General features: G+C 39.6%; 2 pseudogenes; both read right to left on the reverse strand.

Moving 5' to 3' along the window:
* Window positions 1-7,374: 7,374 nt before the first annotated feature.
* LOC144310083 (18S ribosomal RNA) lies at window positions 7,375-8,329 on the reverse strand (annotated as a pseudogene).
* A 15,774-nt stretch (window positions 8,330-24,103) lies between these two features.
* On the reverse strand, window positions 24,104-25,058 carry LOC144310084 (18S ribosomal RNA; annotated as a pseudogene).
* Window positions 25,059-27,642: the final 2,584 nt, after the last annotated feature.

Below are 27,642 nucleotides of genomic sequence, written 5' to 3' on the forward strand. Positions count from 1 at the left end.
CGATGATTACTAGTATTGGAATTAGGGGAAGAGGGGTGCCTTGGGGTAGAAAGTGTGCCAAGGATGCTTTGGTCTTATAGCGGAAACCGGTAATTACTGTCCCTGCTCATAGGGGGATTGCTATTCCGAGGTTTATAGAGAGTTGTGTCGTGGGCGTAAATGAGTGGGGTAGTAGTCCAAGTAGGTTAGTTGAACCAATGAATAGAATTAGTGATATAAGTATGAGAGCTCAGGTTCGTCCCTTTTGATTATGAATTGCTAGTATTTGTTTTGATGTTAATTGAATTAATCATTGCTGAATGGAGATTAACCGATTATTGATTAGGCGATTGGGTGCTGGGAATAAAATGGAAGGGAATATGACGATCAGTACTACAATAGGGAGACCTATTATTGAGGGGGCAGCGAAAGAGGCGAATAAATTTTCGTTCATTTGTTTTCTCAAGGATTATGTTGACTAGTGATTTTAGTAGACTTGGTTATTGGGTTTTCCGGGTAGTGGTGATTTGAAATTTTTAGTTGGAATAGAATGAAGAGGGTGAGAAATATTGAAAAGATTATAATAAATCAGGTGGATGTGTCTAGCTGTGGCATTTCATTAAGGGGAGGTTAAAACTCCCAGTCTTTAACTTAAAAGGTTAATGCTTTATAGCTTCTTAATGAGTAAGTCTAGTCTAGGTTATACTATTAAGGCAGATCAGGTTTCAAAATAAGATAGGGGGACTATTTCAAGAACAATGGGTATAAAGCTATGGTTAGATCCGCAGATTTCAGAGCACTGGCCATAATACAGTCCCGGTCGTATGGCTATAAGGGTGGTTTGGTTTAGTCGTCCTGGAATAGCGTCAGTTTTTAGACCTAGTGATGGAACAGCTCATGAATGCAAAACGTCTTCTGAAGAAATAAGTATTCGGATGGTTATTTCTATTGGGAGGACAACTCGGTTGTCTACTTCTAATAGTCGGAGTTCTCCTGGCTTTAATTCTTGTGTTGGGATTATGTAGGAGTCAAAGTTTAAGTCTTCATAATCAGTATATTCATAGCTTCAGTATCATTGGTGGCCTATTGTTTTCACGGTTAAAGAGGGGTTATTGATTTCGTCTATTATATAAAGGATTCGGAGGGAAGGTAGAGCGATTAGGATTAGGATAATGGCGGGTAGGATAGTTCATACTGTTTCTACTTCCTGTGCGTCTATTGTGCTTGTATGAGTTAATTTTGTAGTCAATATTAGGGAAATGATGTAGAGAACTAAAGAACTGATTAAGAATACAATTATTAGTGTATGGTCATGAAAATGAAGTAGCTCCTCTATAATAGGGGAGGTTGCGTCCTGTAATCCGAGTTGAAATGGGTACGCCATAGAGGTATATAGGGGTTTCACCTATAATTTAACCTTGACAAAGTTATGTAATATTTTACTAATACCTCCTGATTGAGAAAGACATAGTGGTTATGACATTGGCTTGAAACCAATTTTAGGGGGTTCGATTCCTTCCTTTCTTATTTTTGGATTACATATGTAGGTTCTTCGAACGTGTGATATGGAGGGGGACATCCATGTAGTCATTCAATATTAGTTGTAGTAAGTTCTACTATAGCAACTTCTCGTTTGGATGCAAAGGCCTCTCAGATTATAAAAATTATAAGCATCACCGCTGTAAGCGAGATAAACGATCCTATAGAGGAGACGGTATTTCAGGTGGTATATGCATCTGGATAGTCAGAGTACCGACGAGGTATTCCGGATAAACCTAGGAAATGCTGAGGGAAGAAAGTTATATTTACTCCCACAAATATAATTGTAAAGTGAATCTTTGCTCAAGTATCGTTAAGAGTATAACCTGAGAATAAGGGGAATCAGTGGGCAAATCCTCCCATAATGGCAAAAACTGCTCCCATTGAGAGCACATAGTGAAAATGAGCTACAACATAATACGTATCATGAAGAACGATGTCTAAGGACGAATTAGCTAGGACAATGCCTGTTAGCCCGCCTACTGTGAATAAGAAAATAAACCCTAAAGCTCATAGCATAGCTGGAGATCATTTAATATTGCCTCCGTGAAGTGTTGCCAGTCAACTAAATACTTTTACTCCTGTTGGAATAGCGATAATTATAGTGGCGGATGTGAAGTATGCTCGTGTGTCTACGTCTATTCCTACAGTAAACATATGGTGAGCTCATACGATAAAGCCTAAAAACCCAATAGATATTATTGCCCATACTATTCCTATATAGCCGAAAGGCTCTTTTTTCCCTGAGTAGTAAGTGACAATGTGAGAAATTATTCCGAACCCTGGCAGGATAAGAATGTAAACTTCAGGATGTCCGAAGAATCAGAATAAGTGTTGATATAGGATAGGGTCTCCTCCTCCAGCGGGATCGAAAAATGTCGTATTAAGATTACGGTCTGTTAAAAGTATTGTAATTCCAGCAGCCAGTACAGGCAGGGATAGTAGGAGTAGAACTGCTGTAATTAGTACTGATCATACAAATAGGGGGGTTTGATACTGGGATATTGCAGGGGGTTTTATGTTGATAATAGTAGTAATGAAATTAATTGCCCCTAAAATAGAAGAGACTCCGGCTAAATGTAAGGAGAAAATTGTAAGATCAACGGATGCTCCTGCATGGGCCAGATTGCCAGCCAGTGGGGGGTAAACGGTCCACCCCGTTCCTGCACCTGCTTCTACCATAGAAGATGCTAATAGTAGAAGAAAAGATGGAGGAAGAAGTCAGAAGCTCATGTTATTTATTCGGGGGAATGCCATGTCCGGAGCACCAATTATTAATGGCACTAGTCAGTTTCCAAAGCCCCCAATTATAATGGGCATGACTATGAAGAAGATTATTACGAAAGCATGGGCGGTTACGACGACGTTATAAATTTGATCGTCGCCTAGTAAAGTACCGGGCTGACCTAGTTCGGCTCGGATGAGGAGGCTCAAGGCAGTGCCTACTATGCCGGCTCATGCTCCAAATAGTAAGTATAAAGTACCAATATCTTTGTGATTAGTAGAGAACAGTCATCGGTTAATGAACATAGGTAAAATGGCTGATAAAAGCATTAGACTGTAAATCTAAAAATAGAGGTTTAAGTCCTCTTTTTGCCAAGCTCTGTGGTGAATTTTCATATTGAATTGCAAATTCAAAGAAGCAGCCTAGACGCCGCCGGGGCTTCTCCCGCCTTTTTTTTCTACGCGGCGGGAGAAGGTAGATTGAAGCCAGTTACTAGGGTATTTAGCTGTTAACTAAAATTTCGTGAGGTAGAAGCTCACCAATCTAGGGAGGGCTTAGCTTAATTAAAGTGTTTGATTTGCATTCAATTGATGTAAGATAGATTCTTGCAGCCCTTAGAGGTGATTTGGTCAGGGGTTAAGTGTATAGCACTTGCTTAGAGCTTTGAAGGCTCTTGGTCTGGTCTAACCTAAACTCCTAGTCCAAGACTGATAATATAGGTGTTAGCGGGAGTAGTATAGTTGAGATAATGATTAAGGGGGGTAGTAGGGTTGCCTTTTTTGTGTACTCGAATTGTCATTTTATTTTTATGTTATTTGTGGACGGGAATATGGTAAGTGCGGTGCTATATGTGAGTCGCAGGTAGAAATATAAGTTAAGTAGAGCGGTGATGGCTATTAGTGTTGGAATAATAATTATGTTATTTTTTGTTAATTCTTGAATAATTATTCATTTAGGGATGAAGCCAGATAATGGGGGTAGTCCTCCTAGGGATAATATTAAGATTAAGATTATGGAGGTGATTAGGGGAAATTTATTTCATATGTGGGATAAGGATAAGGTTGTGGTGGATGAGTTTAATATGAATAGTATGAAGGTAGATAGTGTTATTAGAATATATAAAGTTAAGTTTAGGATTATTATTGTAGGGTTGTAAATAATGATAGCGGCTATTCAGCCTATGTGGGCAATGGAGGAGTATGCTATGATTTTTCGTAGTTGAGTTTGATTTAGTCCGCCTCAGCCTCCTACTAGAACGGATGCGAGGGCTATTAGTATAAGAAGGTTGGTGTTAATTGATGGGGAGATTTGATATAGGATGGATATAGGTGCGATTTTTTGTCATGTTAGTAGGATTATTCCTGATATAAGTGTTACTCCTTGTGCTACTTCGGGAACTCAGAAGTGGAATGGAGATAGGCCTAGTTTTATTGTTAGGGCGGTGGTTATTATGATGGATGCGATGGGGTTTGAGATTTTTGAGATTACTCATTGGCCGGAGTAAAGAAGGTTAATGGTGACTCCTATTATTAGTAATATTGAGGCAGTAGCTTGTGTAAGAAAATATTTTGTAGAGGCTTCTATGGCTCGTGGATTATACTTTTTTATGAGGATAGGGATGATGGCTAGCATGTTTATTTCGAATCCAATTCAGATCAGTAATCAGTGCGAGCTTAGTATGACGATTATGGTCCCTGCCATGATAGTTGCTATAATAATAGTGAGAATAGGGGGTTTTATTAGTACGGGAAGGGTATAAACCAACATTTTCGGGGTATGGGCCCGATAGCTTAATTTAGCTGACCTTACTGTAGAATATAGTGTAAGTTTGGTAGCACGAAGATCTTTGAATTCTTAAGATTAGGTTCGAAGCCTATTATTCTAGAAATAAGAGGATTTAAACCTCTATTATTTACTCTATCAAAGTAACTCTTTTATCAGACATATTTCTTATGTTTGGGGTGGGATACTCGCGGTAATAATGGGTAAGGCAACATGTCATATGCATAGGGCTAAAGTTAGGGGTAGAAAATTTTTTCACAATAAGTGTATTAATTGATCATAGCGGAATCGAGGGTATGATGCTCGAATTCATAGGAAGCAGATAGTTAGTAAGAGGGTTTTTATAGTGAAGTTAATAGAGTAGAGTTCTGGTATAAATGGGTTGTGGAATGCACCGAAGAATAGAATTGTTGTGAGGATATTTATTATAATGATATTTGCGTACTCTGCTAGAAAGAATAGGGCAAAAGGACCCGCTGCATACTCTACGTTAAATCCAGAAACTAGTTCGGATTCTCCTTCAGTTAAGTCGAAGGGGGCTCGGTTAGTTTCTGCTAGAGTAGAAATGAATCATATCATGGCTAGGGGCCAGGCCGGAAAGATTAGTCATATATGTTCTTGGGTGATAATTAGTGTGGATAGTGTAAATGACCCGTTTATTAGGAGGACTGATAGGAGAATGATTGCTAGTGTTACTTCATATGAGATTGTTTGAGCTACTGCTCGGAGGGCTCCGATTAGAGCGTATTTGGAGTTTGAGGCTCATCCTGACCAAAGGATGGAGTATACGGCGAGACTTGATATTGCTAGTATGAATAGGACTCCTAAGTTTATATTAATGAGTGGGTAGGGCATTGGGAGAGGGATTCATATAGTTAGGGCTAGTGATAGAGCTAGAATGGGGGCTAGAATGAATATTGATATGGAGGATGTAAGTGGTCGTAGAGGTTCTTTTGTGAAGAGTTTTACTGCATCTGCGATTGGTTGAAGGAGGCCGTAGGGGCCTACGATATTAGGCCCTTTTCGAAGTTGTATGTAGCCTAAGACTTTTCGTTCAACGAGGGTGAGGAAGGCTACGGCAAGAAGGATTGGGATGATAAGAGAGATAATGTTGATAAAGAACATTTTGTTAGGGAGAGGAATTGAACCTCTGATAATAAAGGTTTAAGTTTTACGCAGTTACCGGGCTCTGCCACCCTAACAAAGCCCCTTTTCTCGGGCTTATGAGGAGATAAACTGGTTAGATTGAGTTGACTTCATCTATTAGTTTTAAGGCGCCTTTGTGAGGTAGGCCTTACATCCCTTGTCCTTTCGTACTGGGGGAGGTTATATAATAGATAGAAACCGACCTGGATTACTCCGGTCTGAACTCAGATCACGTAGGACTTTAATCGTTGAACAAACGAACCCTTAATAGCTGCTGCACCATTAGGATGTCCTGATCCAACATCGAGGTCGTAAACCCTATTGTCGATATGGACTCTTGAATAGGATTGCGCTGTTATCCCTAGGGTAACTTGTTCCGTTGATCAAAAATTATTGGATCAATAAGTGATGTTATATTTTGACTTGTGGGTCTAAATTTTAATCACTCGGGAGTTTTTTTATATTCCGAGGTCACCCCAACCTAAATTGCTAACCCACAATAATGGTGTAATGTTATGCCTTGTAGGTATTTAGTATCCATAAGTTTGGGTTAGTTAATTAAAGCTCCATAGGGTCTTCTCGTCTTATTGTGGCATTCCCGCCTCTTCACGGGAAGGTCAATTTCACTGATTGGGAATAAGAGACAGTTAAACCCTCGTGTGGCCATTCATACAAGTCCTTATTTAGAGAACAAATGATTATGCTACCTTTGCACGGTCAGGATACCGCGGCCGTTAAACAAGTGTCACTGGGCAGGCAGTGCCTCCAATACTAGAAATGCTGGAGGTGATGTTTTTGGTAAACAGGCGGGGTTTGTGTTTGCCGAGTTCCTTTTACTCCTTTTAATCTTTCCTTAAATGCATGCCTGTGTTGGGTTAACAATAGGGTAGATAAGTATTTCATTTTTGGGTTGATATTATCAGATTGTTAACTATCAGTGGTCTATCCGTTTCTGATATAAGCTTATGCGGGGAGAAAATAGTTCTTGTTACTCATACTAGCATTGTTGCTTCTATATTTAAATAGAATGGCCCAGGAGGTATAATTAGGAGTTGATGTAATATGATTGGGATTAAGTTATATTGTTTGTTGAGCTGGAACGCTTTCTCAATTGGTGGCTGCTTTTAAGCCAACTATGGTGATGTTAGTATATACTCTCTAATAAAGGTTGTATCCTGATTCTAAGAAGCTGTACCTTCTTAGACTATATTTTAAATTTACATTAAAATTTTGTTTTTTTTTAGGTAAATTTAAAGTTGAACTAAAATTCTGTTTGTGGGCAACCAGCTATCACCAGGCTCGTTAGGCTTTTCACCTCTACCCACAAATCTTCTCACTATTTTGCTACATAGATGAGTTGATCCTTTTAGATTGTTTATGGGTAGCTCGTCTGGTTTCGGGGAGCTTAGCTTAAGTTCTCTTTGTTAAGTCGTTTCTGGCTAGTTCATTATGCAAAAGGTAAAAGGGGTAATCTTTGCTGTTTAATACTGTTAAGATGTCTTTCATCATTCCCTTACGGTACTATCTCTATCGCTCCAATTAAAATTTCTATCTCCTATACTTTTATTATTTAACTAAATGTTTTACTTTATATGTCTGTGATACTTAAGTTTGGGGTTAGTTGGGCTAGCTTTTGTTCAAAGTGGTCATAAGTAATGAAATCTTCTGGGTGTAGGCCAGACGCTTTAGTTAAGCTACACTTTGATTAATCCAAGCACACCTTCCGGTATGCTTACCTTGTTACGACTTGTCTCCTCTTGTGTCTTAGTTAAGTTAATATGGTTATGGTTGTGTCTTATTACTTGAGGAGGGTGACGGGCGGTGTGTGCGTGCTTCATGGCCCTATTCAATTAAGCTCTCTATTCTTAATTTACTACTAAATCCTCCTTCAGTTTTTAATTTCATAAAAACGTTCGTGGAATGTTCTTGGGTAGAAAATGTAGCCCATTTCTTCCCACCCCATAAGTTACACCTTGACCTAACTTTTTTATGTAAAATGATTGTGCTTACTATTCTACCTTTTGAGGGTTTGCTGAAGATGGCGGTATATAGACTGAATTAGCAAAGGGTGGTGAGGTTTATCGGGGTTTATCGATTATAGAACAGGCTCCTCTAGAGGGATATAAAGCACCGCCAAGTCCTTTGAGTTTTAAGCTATTGCTAGTAGTCCTCTGGCGAATTATTTTGTTGTAAAATTATCTATGTTTAGGGCTAAGCATAGTGGGGTATCTAATCCCAGTTTGGGTCTTAGCTATCGTGTAGTCAGATTATTATAAAGTCACTTTCGTGGTCTATTTTATGGTAACTGTAGCTTTTTACGGCTTAGTTAAGTTTTAACTTTAGTGCAAAGGTATCTTAAACACGCTTTACGCCGTGGGCCTATTAGTTTGGGTTAATCGTATGACCGCGGTGGCTGGCACGAAATTTACCAACCCTTTTTAGTATGGCTTAGTCAAACTTTCGTTTATGGCTTAATTTTTATCACTGCTGTATCCCGTGGGGGTGTGGCTTAGCAAGGTGTTATGAGCTACTTAAGAGTGTGCTTGATACCTGCTCCTTTAGATCACTGCTGATTTTAAGGGCATTCTCACTGGGGCGTGGAGACTTGCATGTGTAAGTCTACTAAGAACTAATAGGAAGGCTAGGACCAAACCTTTGTGTTTATGGAGTCGTGCGACTCATCTTGGCATTTTCAGTGCCTTGCTTTATTAATTAAGCTACATTAACTTATACTGAAATTGTAGTGTGTATAATAAATAAAATACATAGTAAATATGAGAGGAAAAAAAAAGGGGATGCTATCTATAGATAGACCACGAGATCGAATGCGTGTAAGACTGTTGTGTTAAGTTAACTAGAGTAGCAATACATTTGTATACAATTTAAATAAAGCTTGTGAGTATTGTATGCACTTAGTCCTGTTTTTGGGGTTTGGCAGGACATAAATAAGTGTATAATAGATGACATGAGTTTATGGGGGGTAAGGGGGGTTTGTATAAGTTAACTTAATGTCTTGCGCGTGTACGTACGTGTACACACGTGTACGTACGTGTACACACGTGTACGTACGTGTACACACGTGTACGTACGTGTACACACGTGTACGTACGTGTACACACGTGTACGTACGTGTACACACGTGTACGTACGTGTACGTACGTGTACGTACGTGTACGTACGTGTACGTACGTGTACGTACGTGTACGTACGTGTACACACGTGTACGTACGTGTACACACGTGTACGTACGTGTACACACGTGTACGTACGTGTACACACGTGTACGTACGTGTACACACGTGTACGTACGTGTACACACGTGTGTCCTAGAATTATATGTCCTGAAACCATTGACTGAATAGCACCTTGATTTTATGCGTGAGTTGATAAATGATAATGAATAAGTCCAGCTACAAGTTATTTGACTGCATTAGGGCCGCGACGGGCATATTCCCTGAGAGCAGAAGATAAGTTAGAGTTAGTGCCGTTGCGGTCATAGATGAGTGATAGCAGATTCCCCCCCTAAAAATAAAAGATACCAAATGCATGACACCACAGTTATGTGTGATCATGGGCTGATTAGTCACTAGTCCATCGAGATGTCCCATTTGCGAGAATTAGTAGGATTGGAATAAATAGAGTCATGGCCCTGAGGTAAGAACCAGATGCCAGGTATAGTTTCATGATAGTAACCCCCACATTAGCATGGGCCCGGAGCGAGAAGAGTGACATTACAGGCAAGGATTGATGGTTTCTCGAGGCATGGTGATTAAGCCCTTATTGGACTAAGTGATATGCATCTAGTTACTGTTGAGGATCAATGGGTTGTGGAATTGGACTAGACATGTCCTATGTAAAGATATAATATCATGTACATGCTTATATGCATGGGGCAAGCCATTAATGCACGACGTACATAGGGGAGGGAAAGAAGGATTTTTTGGAGATACTGACATAGCACAGTAGAGGTGGTCCAATATATGAATGTAGGGGGTGTCAGGGAATAGTTTAAGAAGAATTTCAGCTTTGGGTGCTGATGGTGGAGCAAGAGCTTCTTCCTTGAGTCTTAGGGAGGGCGACTACTCTCCATTTTTGGTTTACAAGACCAAGGTAATGATTATACTACAAAGACTCTTCATTTTAGAAGATTATTTTCGATAACGCTAATTGTTGGCATTAGAATCAATAGGATGGTGAAATATAGAATTGAGGCGACCTGTCCGATAATGATGAAAGGGTGTTCAACTGGCTGTCCTCCAATCCAAGTTAAAGTGAGAAGATCGGCGACTAAAAGTCAGAATAGGCATTGGCTGAGGGGTCGGAATATTATACTGCGTTGCTTAGATGTGTGGAGGAATGGAATGAATGCTAAAATTAGGATGGAGAATACTAGGGCGAGTACACCTCCTAATTTATTAGGGATAGATCGTAGGATGGCATAGGCGAATAGGAAGTATCATTCAGGTTTGATATGTGGAGGGGTGTTTAGGGGGTTTGCAGGGGTGTAGTTGTCTGGATCTCCTAATAGGTCTGGTGAAAATAAAACTAGTGATATTAAGACTAGGAGCAGGAGTAGGATTCCTAGGATATCTTTAATTGTGTAGTAGGGGTGAAACGGAATTTTGTCTGAGTCTGATGTGATTCCTGAGGGGTTGTTGGATCCGGTTTCGTGTAGAAATAGGAGGTGTACTATTGCTAGAGCTGCGATGATGAATGGAAAGATAAAATGAAATGCAAAGAATCGTGTTAAGGTTGCTTTGTCTACTGAGAAGCCACCTCAGATTCACTCTACTAAGTTGGTTCCGATATAGGGGATGGCGGAGAGAAGGTTAGTGATTACAGTTGCCCCTCAAAATGATATTTGTCCTCACGGCAGTACATAGCCTATGAATGCTGTGGCTATGGTTGCGAATAGTAGTACAATTCCAATGTTTCATGTTTCTATGAATACATAGGATCCATAGTATAGGCCTCGTCCCACATGTATGAATAGGCAGATGAAGAATATGGAAGCGCCATTTGCATGTATATAGCGGATAATTCAGCCGTAGTTAACGTCTCGACAGATGTGGGTGACCGATGAAAAAGCTGTGGCCGTGTCCGATGTGTAGTGTATAGCTAGAAATAAACCTGTTAGAATCTGTAGAATCAAGCATACTCCTAATAAGGACCCGAAATTCCATCAAGCAGAGATGTTAGATGGCGCTGGGAGGTCAATGAATGAATTGTTGACAATTTTGGCTAGTGGGTGGGTTTTTCGAATGTTGGTCATTAATGTTCTTATAGTTGAAATACAACGATGATTTTTCATGTCATTAGTCATGGTTAAATTCCATGTAGGAATAATGATAACATACATTGTATTTATTTTAAGTATCGTTTTTGTGATGAGTTTTGTGGGTTTTGCCACTAAACCATCTCCTATTTATGGTGGGCTTGTGCTAATTATTAGCGGTGGGATTGGTTGTGCGATTGTTCTGAATTTTGGGGGTTCTTTTTTAGGGCTGATAGTGTTTTTAATTTATTTGGGGGGTATATTAGTAGTATTTGGTTATACAACTGCTATGGCTACTGAGCAATACCCTGAGGTGTGAGTTTCAAATAAGGCTGTTCTAGCGGCTTTTATTACTGGTCTATTGTCTGAGTTGTTGACTGCTTGCTATATTTTGAAGGATGATGAGGTGGAGGTAGTATTAAAGTTTAATGGAATAGGGGATTGGGTAATTTATGATACGGGGGACTCTGGGTTTTTTAGTGAAGAGGCTATGGGTATTGCGGCTTTATATAGTTATGGAACCTGGTTGGTGATTGTTACAGGTTGGTCGCTGTTAACTGGTGTGTTGGTTATCATGGAAGTTACCCGTGGTAATTAAGGATTAGTAGGCTGAGAATTATAGTTAGTATGAACGATAGGAAATAGAGCTTGATGAGACCCTTTTGATTTGAAATAAGGGTAGAAGATTTTATTTGGAAATACGAGATTGATTTGGGTAGGATGTTTTCTAGTCAGATGGAGTCCAGAAGTATAGATGCTGATTTCTGGCTGATGGTTAAACTTGTTTTAGGTGTGAGGCGGTGCATAATGGTTGGATAATAGCCAAGGAGGGTGGAAAATTTAAAGTAATTAGATGGATAGTTAAATTTGAGTCCTTGTATGGTAAGGTTTAGTTCTAGTGCCAGGATGAAACCCAAGATAGTTACTGCAAGGGCTATCATTTTTAGATAATGAGGCATAGTTATCTGTGGGATGGTGGTGGGTGTGATGCTGTGGGAGATAATGTATCCTGCAAATACACTTCCGATAAGGAGTCGTTTAATAGAGTTAATTAGGAGAGGATTATTCTCGTTGATAAGGATTATAGGGGAGAAGCGGGGCTGGCCTAGTAGAGCGAAGAATATAATTCGGGTGCTGTAGGCAGCGGTTAGGGATGTGGCAACGAGTGTAATTAAGAGGGCTCAGGCGTTGGTATTCGACGTGTTAGCGGACTCGATGATCAGGTCTTTGGAGTAGAATCCTGTAAGGAAAGGTATGCCTGTTAATGCGAGGCTTCCGACAATCAGGGAAGTTGTGGTGAAGGGAAGGACTTTAAATAGGCCACCTATCTTTCGAATGTCTTGTTCATCGTTTAGGCTGTGGATAATTGACCCTGAACATATGAATAACATAGCTTTAAAAAATGCGTGAGTGCAGATGTGTAAGAAGGCTAGGTAAGGCTGGTTAATGCCAATTGTTACTATTATTAGGCCTAGTTGGCTTGAGGTAGAGAACGCTACAATTTTTTTGATATCGTTCTGTGTAAGAGCGCAGATTGCAGTAAATAGTGTAGTAATAGCCCCTAAGCATAAAGTGAGGGTTTGAATAGTTTGATTATGCTCTATTAGTGGATGAAAGCGGATAAGAAGAAATACTCCTGCTACAACTATTGTGCTTGAGTGAAGTAGGGCTGATACAGGAGTGGGGCCTTCTATGGCTGAGGGGAGTCAGGGATGTAAGCCGAATTGAGCAGATTTACCGGTAGCTGCTAATAGTAAGCCAAGTAGCGGCAAATTAAAATTATCGTTTGTTGTAATAAAGATTTGTTGAAGGTCTCATGTGTTTAAGTTCAATAGAAACCATGCTATGGTTATAATGAAGCCTACATCTCCAATACGGTTATAGAGGATAGCTTGTAGGGCAGCTGTATTTGCATCGGTTCGGCCGTATCATCATCCAATAAGTAAAAATGATATAATGCCAACTCCTTCTCAGCCAATGAATAGTTGGAATATGTTGTTTGCGGTGACTAAGACTATTATAGTAATAAGAAATAAGAGAAGATACTTGAAAAATCGGTTAATATAAGGATCGGAGTGTATATATCATATAGAAAACTCTATAATAGACCACGTGACAAAAAGGGCTACGGGCACAAAGATTATTGAGAAGTAGTCTAATTTAAAACTCATGGATAGTTTTATGGTCTGGATTGTTATTCAATGTCAGTTTGAAACAATTGTTTCCTGTCCTGAGTAGATGAATATTATTGTGGGAATTATGCTAATTATGAATGCGTAAGAAGTAGCGGTTTTTACATAGTATGGGTATAGCTTATTTTTGTAGAGTTTAGTAGAGGTTATAATGATGGGCAAAGTAAGAATGACTAGAGCTGTGATTATGCATGAAGTAAATATATTTATTACTTTTATTTGGAGTTGCACCAATTTTTTGGTTCCTAAGACCAATGGATTACTTCTATCCTATAAAAGTTGAAAAAGCCATGTTCTTATACATGGGAGCATGAGTTAGCAGTTCTTGCAGTACTTTTTCGGTAAGCAAAAAGGTTTGAGCTTTTATTATTAGATTCACAATCTAATGTTTTTGTTAAACTATGCTTACAGTAGATGGGACCGAGAATAATTTTAGGGTTAAGGGATAGGAGGAGTAGAGGCAGTAGATGCAAGGTTATTAGGGCATTTTCTCGTGTGAATGACGGTTTGATATTTTTGATATGGTGGGAATATTTACCACGCTGTGTGGTGATTAGTATATAAAGTGAGTATAGGGCAGTGATGGTGATGTTAATTCCTATTAGAATAATAGTAATGTTGGATCATGAGAATGAGGATATCACTACAAATAGTTCTCCGATAAGATTAATTGTTGGAGGAAGAGCCAGATTTGTGAGGCTTGCTAATAACCATCAGGCTGCTATCAGGGGAAGGAGGGTTTGAAGTCCTCGTGCGAGAATCATAGTACGGCTATGGATTCGTTCGTAATTGGAGTTGGCTAAGCAGAATAGCATCGAGGATGTTAAACCATGGGCAATTATTAGGGCTGTTGCACCTATATAACTTCATGGTGTTTGAATAAGAACCGCTACAATAACGAGTGCCATATGACTAACTGAGGAGTATGCAATTAGGGATTTTAGATCTGTTTGACGGAGACAGATAGAGCTTGTTATGATTATGCCTCATAGAGATAATATTATGAAAGGATACGCTATGAAGTTGGTCAGGGGGTTTAGTAGGGTTGTAATTCGTATCATGCCATAGCCTCCTAATTTCAGGAGTACGGCGGCAAGTACCATGGAGCCGGCAATAGGGGCCTCTACGTGTGCTTTTGGTAGTCACAAGTGGAGGCCGTATAGAGGTATCTTTACTATGAATGCTATCATGCATGCCAATCATAAGAAAACATTAGATCAGGAGTTTGGCAGAGGTTGAATTCAGTATTGAATTATGAGAAAATTTAGGGAGCCCATGAAATTGTGGATGTAAAGGAGAGCTACTAGGAGTGGGAGAGATCCTATTAAAGTATAAAATAAGAAGTAGAGCCCTGCGTTTAGTCGTTCAGTTTGATTCCCCCATCGGGTAATAATGATCAGGGTTGGGATTAGTGTTGCCTCAAATAGGATGTAAAAGAAGATAAGTTCAGAGGCGGTGAAAGTTATAATTAGGAACAACTGGAGAAGAATCAGTATTGAAATATATAGTTTTTTTCGAGTTAAGGGTTCTTTTGATAAATGGTGTTGGCTTGCTATAAGTATAAGGGGTAGAAGTCATGTTGTAAGTGCTAGTAGCGGTGCTGATAGGGAGTCAGAGAAAAATATTAAGGAGGGGTTCAATGTATTATCATTTGGTTGATTCAGGTAGAATAAGCTGATTAAGCTGATTAGCAAACCATATGTTGTCGTGTTAATTCAGATTATGTTAGGCTTTGATACTCATGTAAGGGGGATCAGTATGATAGTGGGGATGATAATTTTTAGCATTGTAAGAGGTTTAGGTTTTGTACGTAATCAGTCCCGTAGGTGTTAGATACTATAACTAGTAGAGATAGTCCTAATGCTGCTTCGCAGGCAGCAAATACTAGTAGTACGATTGGTATCATGCTGGCTAATGTAAGGTGGTTGTTGAGAATAGTTACAGATATTATTACAAATAGTGATAATATTATGCCCTCTAAGCATAGTAGCGATGATATTAGGTGTGATCGATAAACAAGTATACCTATTAGAGAAAGAATGAATGCCAGAAAGATATTAATATATACTATGGACATATGATAATTATGAGATAAATCATAATCTAATGAGTCGAAATCATTTGTTTTGGCTTAAACTAATTATCATATTCGGTTCATTCTAGCCCCTTTTCGGTTCATTCGTACGCTAGGCTTGCAGCTAGGAGGGAGATTAGTAGGAGTGCTATGATAAGTATTGTTGTCAACTTGTTGGTTTGTGACGCTCAGGGAAGTGGGAGTAGGAGTGCGATTTCTAGGTCGAAAAGCAGGAATGTGATGGCAACTAGGAAGAATTTTATAGAGAAAGGTAGGCGAGCAGATCCCATGGGGTCAAAACCACATTCGTAGGGGCTTGTCTTGTCTGTATAAATATTTAGTTGGGGAAGTCAGAATGCGATTAGTACAAGTAAGGACGCTAGGGTTACATTAGTTATCAAGGTTAGTATTACGTTTATTACTTCTTTCCAGGTTGATCTGGAGCTAACTGATTGGAAGTCAATTGTACTAGTTATACTAAAGAAATAGGATCCTCATCAATAAATAGATACATATAAGAATAGTCAGACTACATCAACAAAGTGTCAATATCATGCAGCGGCTTCAAATCCGAAGTGGTGGTTTGATGTGAAGTGGTAGTATAGTTGTCGGAGAAAGCACACGATAAGGAATGTGGAGCCAATAATTACATGTAGTCCGTGAAACCCAGTAGCTATAAAAAAGGTAGATCCGTACACTCCGTCGGAGATTGTAAAAGATGTCTCGTAGTATTCGGAGGCCTGTAATAGTGTAAAATATACGCCTAAGGAGATTGTAATAAATAGGCCTTGAAGTATGTGTTTACGATTGCCTTCTATTAAACTATGATGGGCTCAAGTAATAGATACTCCGGAGGCTAGGAGGACTGAGGTGTTGAGTAGAGGAACTTCTAGTGGGTTAAGAGGAATAATGCCGGTGGGAGGTCAGCAACCTCCAAGTTCAGGAGTAGGGGCTAGGCTGGAATGGTAAAAGGCTCAAAAGAAGCCTGCAAAGAAAAATACTTCTGATACAATAAAAAGAACTATTCCGTACCGTAGTCCTTTTTGTACAATAGGGGTGTGATGTCCTTGGAATGTGCCTTCTCGGATCACATCTCGTCATCACTGGTATATGGTTAGCAGGTTGGTTGTGAATCCTAATGTAAGTAGGGATATTGAGTTATAGTGAAATCATATGATAAGACCCGATGTTATAAGAAGGGCAGAAAGGGCTCCTGTTAGCGGTCATGGGCTTGGGTTAACTATATGGTAAGCGTGAGTTTGGTGGGTCATTAGGTGTTGTCATGTAAGTATAGACTTACTAGTAAGGTAAAGACATAGGCTTGAATTAAGGCAACAGCAAACTCTAGAATCGTAAATAGAATTAAAATAATAAAAGTGATGAAAGCTGTGGTCGCGCTAATATTAATAAGAGCTAAGGTAGCCCCTCCAATCAAATGGATTAGGAGGTGTCCTGCAGTAATATTGGCGGTTAATCGAACGGCTAGAGCTATGGGTTGAATGAATAGACTAATAGTTTCGATGATTACTAGTATTGGAATTAGGGGAAGAGGGGTGCCTTGGGGTAGAAAGTGTGCCAAGGATGCTTTGGTCTTATAGCGGAAACCGGTAATTACTGTCCCTGCTCATAGGGGGATTGCTATTCCGAGGTTTATAGAGAGTTGTGTCGTGGGCGTAAATGAGTGGGGTAGTAGTCCAAGTAGGTTAGTTGAACCAATGAATAGAATTAGTGATATAAGTATGAGAGCTCAGGTTCGTCCCTTTTGATTATGAATTGCTAGTATTTGTTTTGATGTTAATTGAATTAATCATTGCTGAATGGAGATTAACCGATTATTGATTAGGCGATTGGGTGCTGGGAATAAAATGGAAGGGAATATGACGATCAGTACTACAATAGGGAGACCTATTATTGAGGGGGCAGCGAAAGAGGCGAATAAATTTTCGTTCATTTGTTTTCTCAAGGATTATGTTGACTAGTGATTTTAGTAGACTTGGTTATTGGGTTTTCCGGGTAGTGGTGATTTGAAATTTTTAGTTGGAATAGAATGAAGAGGGTGAGAAATATTGAAAAGATTATAATAAATCAGGTGGATGTGTCTAGCTGTGGCATTTCATTAAGGGGAGGTTAAAACTCCCAGTCTTTAACTTAAAAGGTTAATGCTTTATAGCTTCTTAATGAGTAAGTCTAGTCTAGGTTATACTATTAAGGCAGATCAGGTTTCAAAATAAGATAGGGGGACTATTTCAAGAACAATGGGTATAAAGCTATGGTTAGATCCGCAGATTTCAGAGCACTGGCCATAATACAGTCCCGGTCGTATGGCTATAAGGGTGGTTTGGTTTAGTCGTCCTGGAATAGCGTCAGTTTTTAGACCTAGTGATGGAACAGCTCATGAATGCAAAACGTCTTCTGAAGAAATAAGTATTCGGATGGTTATTTCTATTGGGAGGACAACTCGGTTGTCTACTTCTAATAGTCGGAGTTCTCCTGGCTTTAATTCTTGTGTTGGGATTATGTAGGAGTCAAAGTTTAAGTCTTCATAATCAGTATATTCATAGCTTCAGTATCATTGGTGGCCTATTGTTTTCACGGTTAAAGAGGGGTTATTGATTTCGTCTATTATATAAAGGATTCGGAGGGAAGGTAGAGCGATTAGGATTAGGATAATGGCGGGTAGGATAGTTCATACTGTTTCTACTTCCTGTGCGTCTATTGTGCTTGTATGAGTTAATTTTGTAGTCAATATTAGGGAAATGATGTAGAGAACTAAAGAACTGATTAAGAATACAATTATTAGTGTATGGTCATGAAAATGAAGTAGCTCCTCTATAATAGGGGAGGTTGCGTCCTGTAATCCGAGTTGAAATGGGTACGCCATAGAGGTATATAGGGGTTTCACCTATAATTTAACCTTGACAAAGTTATGTAATATTTTACTAATACCTCCTGATTGAGAAAGACATAGTGGTTATGACATTGGCTTGAAACCAATTTTAGGGGGTTCGATTCCTTCCTTTCTTATTTTTGGATTACATATGTAGGTTCTTCGAACGTGTGATATGGAGGGGGACATCCATGTAGTCATTCAATATTAGTTGTAGTAAGTTCTACTATAGCAACTTCTCGTTTGGATGCAAAGGCCTCTCAGATTATAAAAATTATAAGCATCACCGCTGTAAGCGAGATAAACGATCCTATAGAGGAGACGGTATTTCAGGTGGTATATGCATCTGGATAGTCAGAGTACCGACGAGGTATTCCGGATAAACCTAGGAAATGCTGAGGGAAGAAAGTTATATTTACTCCCACAAATATAATTGTAAAGTGAATCTTTGCTCAAGTATCGTTAAGAGTATAACCTGAGAATAAGGGGAATCAGTGGGCAAATCCTCCCATAATGGCAAAAACTGCTCCCATTGAGAGCACATAGTGAAAATGAGCTACAACATAATACGTATCATGAAGAACGATGTCTAAGGACGAATTAGCTAGGACAATGCCTGTTAGCCCGCCTACTGTGAATAAGAAAATAAACCCTAAAGCTCATAGCATAGCTGGAGATCATTTAATATTGCCTCCGTGAAGTGTTGCCAGTCAACTAAATACTTTTACTCCTGTTGGAATAGCGATAATTATAGTGGCGGATGTGAAGTATGCTCGTGTGTCTACGTCTATTCCTACAGTAAACATATGGTGAGCTCATACGATAAAGCCTAAAAACCCAATAGATATTATTGCCCATACTATTCCTATATAGCCGAAAGGCTCTTTTTTCCCTGAGTAGTAAGTGACAATGTGAGAAATTATTCCGAACCCTGGCAGGATAAGAATGTAAACTTCAGGATGTCCGAAGAATCAGAATAAGTGTTGATATAGGATAGGGTCTCCTCCTCCAGCGGGATCGAAAAATGTCGTATTAAGATTACGGTCTGTTAAAAGTATTGTAATTCCAGCAGCCAGTACAGGCAGGGATAGTAGGAGTAGAACTGCTGTAATTAGTACTGATCATACAAATAGGGGGGTTTGATACTGGGATATTGCAGGGGGTTTTATGTTGATAATAGTAGTAATGAAATTAATTGCCCCTAAAATAGAAGAGACTCCGGCTAAATGTAAGGAGAAAATTGTAAGATCAACGGATGCTCCTGCATGGGCCAGATTGCCAGCCAGTGGGGGGTAAACGGTCCACCCCGTTCCTGCACCTGCTTCTACCATAGAAGATGCTAATAGTAGAAGAAAAGATGGAGGAAGAAGTCAGAAGCTCATGTTATTTATTCGGGGGAATGCCATGTCCGGAGCACCAATTATTAATGGCACTAGTCAGTTTCCAAAGCCCCCAATTATAATGGGCATGACTATGAAGAAGATTATTACGAAAGCATGGGCGGTTACGACGACGTTATAAATTTGATCGTCGCCTAGTAAAGTACCGGGCTGACCTAGTTCGGCTCGGATGAGGAGGCTCAAGGCAGTGCCTACTATGCCGGCTCATGCTCCAAATAGTAAGTATAAAGTACCAATATCTTTGTGATTAGTAGAGAACAGTCATCGGTTAATGAACATAGGTAAAATGGCTGATAAAAGCATTAGACTGTAAATCTAAAAATAGAGGTTTAAGTCCTCTTTTTGCCAAGCTCTGTGGTGAATTTTCATATTGAATTGCAAATTCAAAGAAGCAGCCTAGACGCCGCCGGGGCTTCTCCCGCCTTTTTTTTCTACGCGGCGGGAGAAGGTAGATTGAAGCCAGTTACTAGGGTATTTAGCTGTTAACTAAAATTTCGTGAGGTAGAAGCTCACCAATCTAGGGAGGGCTTAGCTTAATTAAAGTGTTTGATTTGCATTCAATTGATGTAAGATAGATTCTTGCAGCCCTTAGAGGTGATTTGGTCAGGGGTTAAGTGTATAGCACTTGCTTAGAGCTTTGAAGGCTCTTGGTCTGGTCTAACCTAAACTCCTAGTCCAAGACTGATAATATAGGTGTTAGCGGGAGTAGTATATTTGAGATAATGATTAAGGGGGGTAGTAGGGTTGCCTTTTTTGTGTACTCGAATTGTCATTTTATTTTTATGTTATTTGTGGACGGGAATATGGTAAGTGCGGTGCTATATGTGAGTCGCAGGTAGAAATATAAGTTAAGTAGAGCGGTGATGGCTATTAGTGTTGGAATAATAATTATGTTATTTTTTGTTAATTCTTGAATAATTATTCATTTAGGGATGAAGCCAGATAATGGGGGTAGTCCTCCTAGGGATAATATTAAGATTAAGATTATGGAGGTGATTAGGGGAAATTTATTTCATATGTGGGATAAGGATAAGGTTGTGGTGGATGAGTTTAATATGAATAGTATGAAGGTAGATAGTGTTATTAGAATATATAAAGTTAAGTTTAGGATTATTATTGTAGGGTTGTAAATAATGATAGCGGCTATTCAGCCTATGTGGGCAATGGAGGAGTATGCTATGATTTTTCGTAGTTGAGTTTGATTTAGTCCGCCTCAGCCTCCTACTAGAACGGATGCGAGGGCTATTAGTATAAGAAGGTTGGTGTTAATTGATGGGGAGATTTGATATAGGATGGATATAGGTGCGATTTTTTGTCATGTTAGTAGGATTATTCCTGATATAAGTGTTACTCCTTGTGCTACTTCGGGAACTCAGAAGTGGAATGGAGATAGGCCTAGTTTTATTGTTAGGGCGGTGGTTATTATGATGGATGCGATGGGGTTTGAGATTTTTGAGATTACTCATTGGCCGGAGTAAAGAAGGTTAATGGTGACTCCTATTATTAGTAATATTGAGGCAGTAGCTTGTGTAAGAAAATATTTTGTAGAGGCTTCTATGGCTCGTGGATTATACTTTTTTATGAGGATAGGGATGATGGCTAGCATGTTTATTTCGAATCCAATTCAGATCAGTAATCAGTGCGAGCTTAGTATGACGATTATGGTCCCTGCCATGATAGTTGCTATAATAATAGTGAGAATAGGGGGTTTTATTAGTACGGGAAGGGTATAAACCAACATTTTCGGGGTATGGGCCCGATAGCTTAATTTAGCTGACCTTACTGTAGAATATAGTGTAAGTTTGGTAGCACGAAGATCTTTGAATTCTTAAGATTAGGTTCGAAGCCTATTATTCTAGAAATAAGAGGATTTAAACCTCTATTATTTACTCTATCAAAGTAACTCTTTTATCAGACATATTTCTTATGTTTGGGGTGGGATACTCGCGGTAATAATGGGTAAGGCAACATGTCATATGCATAGGGCTAAAGTTAGGGGTAGAAAATTTTTTCACAATAAGTGTATTAATTGATCATAGCGGAATCGAGGGTATGATGCTCGAATTCATAGGAAGCAGATAGTTAGTAAGAGGGTTTTTATAGTGAAGTTAATAGAGTAGAGTTCTGGTATAAATGGGTTGTGGAATGCACCGAAGAATAGAATTGTTGTGAGGATATTTATTATAATGATATTTGCGTACTCTGCTAGAAAGAATAGGGCAAAAGGACCCGCTGCATACTCTACGTTAAATCCAGAAACTAGTTCGGATTCTCCTTCAGTTAAGTCGAAGGGGGCTCGGTTAGTTTCTGCTAGAGTAGAAATGAATCATATCATGGCTAGGGGCCAGGCCGGAAAGATTAGTCATATATGTTCTTGGGTGATAATTAGTGTGGATAGTGTAAATGACCCGTTTATTAGGAGGACTGATAGGAGAATGATTGCTAGTGTTACTTCATATGAGATTGTTTGAGCTACTGCTCGGAGGGCTCCGATTAGAGCGTATTTGGAGTTTGAGGCTCATCCTGACCAAAGGATGGAGTATACGGCGAGACTTGATATTGCTAGTATGAATAGGACTCCTAAGTTTATATTAATGAGTGGGTAGGGCATTGGGAGAGGGATTCATATAGTTAGGGCTAGTGATAGAGCTAGAATGGGGGCTAGAATGAATATTGATATGGAGGATGTAAGTGGTCGTAGAGGTTCTTTTGTGAAGAGTTTTACTGCATCTGCGATTGGTTGAAGGAGGCCGTAGGGGCCTACGATATTAGGCCCTTTTCGAAGTTGTATGTAGCCTAAGACTTTTCGTTCAACGAGGGTGAGGAAGGCTACGGCAAGAAGGATTGGGATGATAAGAGAGATAATGTTGATAAAGAACATTTTGTTAGGGAGAGGAATTGAACCTCTGATAATAAAGGTTTAAGTTTTACGCAGTTACCGGGCTCTGCCACCCTAACAAAGCCCCTTTTCTCGGGCTTATGAGGAGATAAACTGGTTAGATTGAGTTGACTTCATCTATTAGTTTTAAGGCGCCTTTGTGAGGTAGGCCTTACATCCCTTGTCCTTTCGTACTGGGGGAGGTTATATAATAGATAGAAACCGACCTGGATTACTCCGGTCTGAACTCAGATCACGTAGGACTTTAATCGTTGAACAAACGAACCCTTAATAGCTGCTGCACCATTAGGATGTCCTGATCCAACATCGAGGTCGTAAACCCTATTGTCGATATGGACTCTTGAATAGGATTGCGCTGTTATCCCTAGGGTAACTTGTTCCGTTGATCAAAAATTATTGGATCAATAAGTGATGTTATATTTTGACTTGTGGGTCTAAATTTTAATCACTCGGGAGTTTTTTTATATTCCGAGGTCACCCCAACCTAAATTGCTAACCCACAATAATGGTGTAATGTTATGCCTTGTAGGTATTTAGTATCCATAAGTTTGGGTTAGTTAATTAAAGCTCCATAGGGTCTTCTCGTCTTATTGTGGCATTCCCGCCTCTTCACGGGAAGGTCAATTTCACTGATTGGGAATAAGAGACAGTTAAACCCTCGTGTGGCCATTCATACAAGTCCTTATTTAGAGAACAAATGATTATGCTACCTTTGCACGGTCAGGATACCGCGGCCGTTAAACAAGTGTCACTGGGCAGGCAGTGCCTCCAATACTAGAAATGCTGGAGGTGATGTTTTTGGTAAACAGGCGGGGTTTGTGTTTGCCGAGTTCCTTTTACTCCTTTTAATCTTTCCTTAAATGCATGCCTGTGTTGGGTTAACAATAGGGTAGATAAGTATTTCATTTTTGGGTTGATATTATCAGATTGTTAACTATCAGTGGTCTATCCGTTTCTGATATAAGCTTATGCGGGGAGAAAATAGTTCTTGTTACTCATACTAGCATTGTTGCTTCTATATTTAAATAGAATGGCCCAGGAGGTATAATTAGGAGTTGATGTAATATGATTGGGATTAAGTTATATTGTTTGTTGAGCTGGAACGCTTTCTCAATTGGTGGCTGCTTTTAAGCCAACTATGGTGATGTTAGTATATACTCTCTAATAAAGGTTGTATCCTGATTCTAAGAAGCTGTACCTTCTTAGACTATATTTTAAATTTACATTAAAATTTTGTTTTTTTTAGGTAAATTTAAAGTTGAACTAAAATTCTGTTTGTGGGCAACCAGCTATCACCAGGCTCGTTAGGCTTTTCACCTCTACCCACAAATCTTCTCACTATTTTGCTACATAGATGAGTTGATCCTTTTAGATTGTTTATGGGTAGCTCGTCTGGTTTCGGGGAGCTTAGCTTAAGTTCTCTTTGTTAAGTCGTTTCTGGCTAGTTCATTATGCAAAAGGTAAAAGGGGTAATCTTTGCTGTTTAATACTGTTAAGATGTCTTTCATCATTCCCTTACGGTACTATCTCTATCGCTCCAATTAAAATTTCTATCTCCTATACTTTTATTATTTAACTAAATGTTTTACTTTATATGTCTGTGATACTTAAGTTTGGGGTTAGTTGGGCTAGCTTTTGTTCAAAGTGGTCATAAGTAATGAAATCTTCTGGGTGTAGGCCAGACGCTTTAGTTAAGCTACACTTTGATTAATCCAAGCACACCTTCCGGTATGCTTACCTTGTTACGACTTGTCTCCTCTTGTGTCTTAGTTAAGTTAATATGGTTATGGTTGTGTCTTATTACTTGAGGAGGGTGACGGGCGGTGTGTGCGTGCTTCATGGCCCTATTCAATTAAGCTCTCTATTCTTAATTTACTACTAAATCCTCCTTCAGTTTTTAATTTCATAAAAACGTTCGTGGAATGTTCTTGGGTAGAAAATGTAGCCCATTTCTTCCCACCCCATAAGTTACACCTTGACCTAACTTTTTTATGTAAAATGATTGTGCTTACTATTCTACCTTTTGAGGGTTTGCTGAAGATGGCGGTATATAGACTGAATTAGCAAAGGGTGGTGAGGTTTATCGGGGTTTATCGATTATAGAACAGGCTCCTCTAGAGGGATATAAAGCACCGCCAAGTCCTTTGAGTTTTAAGCTATTGCTAGTAGTCCTCTGGCGAATTATTTTGTTGTAAAATTATCTATGTTTAGGGCTAAGCATAGTGGGGTATCTAATCCCAGTTTGGGTCTTAGCTATCGTGTAGTCAGATTATTATAAAGTCACTTTCGTGGTCTATTTTATGGTAACTGTAGCTTTTTACGGCTTAGTTAAGTTTTAACTTTAGTGCAAAGGTATCTTAAACACGCTTTACGCCGTGGGCCTATTAGTTTGGGTTAATCGTATGACCGCGGTGGCTGGCACGAAATTTACCAACCCTTTTTAGTATGGCTTAGTCAAACTTTCGTTTATGGCTTAATTTTTATCACTGCTGTATCCCGTGGGGGTGTGGCTTAGCAAGGTGTTATGAGCTACTTAAGAGTGTGCTTGATACCTGCTCCTTTAGATCACTGCTGATTTTAAGGGCATTCTCACTGGGGCGTGGAGACTTGCATGTGTAAGTCTACTAAGAACTAATAGGAAGGCTAGGACCAAACCTTTGTGTTTATGGAGTCGTGCGACTCATCTTGGCATTTTCAGTGCCTTGCTTTATTAATTAAGCTACATTAACTTATACTGAAATTGTAGTGTGTATAATAAATAAAATACATAGTAAATATGAGAGGAAAAAAAAAGGGGATGCTATCTATAGATAGACCACGAGATCGAATGCGTGTAAGACTGTTGTGTTAAGTTAACTAGAGTAGCAATACATTTGTATACAATTTAAATAAAGCTTGTGAGTATTGTATGCACTTAGTCCTGTTTTTGGGGTTTGGCAGGACATAAATAAGTGTATAATAGATGACATGAGTTTATGGGGGGTAAGGGGGGTTTGTATAAGTTAACTTAATGTCTTGCGCGTGTACGTACGTGTACACACGTGTACGTACGTGTACACACGTGTACGTACGTGTACACACGTGTACGTACGTGTACGTACGTGTACGTACGTGTACACACGTGTACGTACGTGTACACACGTGTACGTACGTGTACACACGTGTACGTACGTGTACACACGTGTACGTACGTGTACACACGTGTACGTACGTGTACACACGTGTACGTACGTGTACACACGTGTACGTACGTGTACACACGTGTACGTACGTGTACACACGTGTACGTACGTGTACACACGTGTACGTACGTGTACACACGTGTACGTACGTGTACACACGTGTACGTACGTGTACACACGTGTACGTACGTGTACACACGTGTACGTACGTGTACACACGTGTGTCCTAGAATTATATGTCCTGAAACCATTGACTGAATAGCACCTTGATTTTATGCGTGAGTTGATAAATGATAATGAATAAGTCCAGCTACAAGTTATTTGACTGCATTAGGGCCGCGACGGGCATATTCCCTGAGAGCAGAAGATAAGTTAGAGTTAGTGCCGTTGCGGTCATAGATGAGTGATAGCAGATTCCCCCCCTAAAAATAAAAGATACCAAATGCATGACACCACAGTTATGTGTGATCATGGGCTGATTAGTCACTAGTCCATCGAGATGTCCCATTTGCGAGAATTAGTAGGATTGGAATAAATAGAGTCATGGCCCTGAGGTAAGAACCAGATGCCAGGTATAGTTTCATGATAGTAACCCCCACATTAGCATGGGCCCGGAGCGAGAAGAGTGACATTACAGGCAAGGATTGATGGTTTCTCGAGGCATGGTGATTAAGCCCTTATTGGACTAAGTGATATGCATCTAGTTACTGTTGAGGATCAATGGGTTGTGGAATTGGACTAGACATGTCCTATGTAAAGATATAATATCATGTACATGCTTATATGCATGGGGCAAGCCATTAATGCACGACGTACATAGGGGAGGGAAAGAAGGATTTTTTGGAGATACTGACATAGCACAGTAGAGGTGGTCCAATATATGAATGTAGGGGGTGTCAGGGAATAGTTTAAGAAGAATTTCAGCTTTGGGTGCTGATGGTGGAGCAAGAGCTTCTTCCTTGAGTCTTAGGGAGGGCGACTACTCTCCATTTTTGGTTTACAAGACCAAGGTAATGATTATACTACAAAGACTCTTCATTTTAGAAGATTATTTTCGATAACGCTAATTGTTGGCATTAGAATCAATAGGATGGTGAAATATAGAATTGAGGCGACCTGTCCGATAATGATGAAAGGGTGTTCAACTGGCTGTCCTCCAATCCAAGTTAAAGTGAGAAGATCGGCGACTAAAAGTCAGAATAGGCATTGGCTGAGGGGTCGGAATATTATACTGCGTTGCTTAGATGTGTGGAGGAATGGAATGAATGCTAAAATTAGGATGGAGAATACTAGGGCGAGTACACCTCCTAATTTATTAGGGATAGATCGTAGGATGGCATAGGCGAATAGGAAGTATCATTCAGGTTTGATATGTGGAGGGGTGTTTAGGGGGTTTGCAGGGGTGTAGTTGTCTGGATCTCCTAATAGGTCTGGTGAAAATAAAACTAGTGATATTAAGACTAGGAGCAGGAGTAGGATTCCTAGGATATCTTTAATTGTGTAGTAGGGGTGAAACGGAATTTTGTCTGAGTCTGATGTGATTCCTGAGGGGTTGTTGGATCCGGTTTCGTGTAGAAATAGGAGGTGTACTATTGCTAGAGCTGCGATGATGAATGGAAAGATAAAATGAAATGCAAAGAATCGTGTTAAGGTTGCTTTGTCTACTGAGAAGCCACCTCAGATTCACTCTACTAAGTTGGTTCCGATATAGGGGATGGCGGAGAGAAGGTTAGTGATTACAGTTGCCCCTCAAAATGATATTTGTCCTCACGGCAGTACATAGCCTATGAATGCTGTGGCTATGGTTGCGAATAGTAGTACAATTCCAATGTTTCATGTTTCTATGAATACATAGGATCCATAGTATAGGCCTCGTCCCACATGTATGAATAGGCAGATGAAGAATATGGAAGCGCCATTTGCATGTATATAGCGGATAATTCAGCCGTAGTTAACGTCTCGACAGATGTGGGTGACCGATGAAAAAGCTGTGGCCGTGTCCGATGTGTAGTGTATAGCTAGAAATAAACCTGTTAGAATCTGTAGAATCAAGCATACTCCT

Source organism: Canis aureus, unplaced genomic scaffold (assembly GCF_053574225.1).
Source record: "Canis aureus isolate CA01 unplaced genomic scaffold, VMU_Caureus_v.1.0 ptg000402l_RagTag, whole genome shotgun sequence".
Classification (NCBI taxonomy): Eukaryota; Metazoa; Chordata; class Mammalia; order Carnivora; family Canidae; genus Canis; species Canis aureus.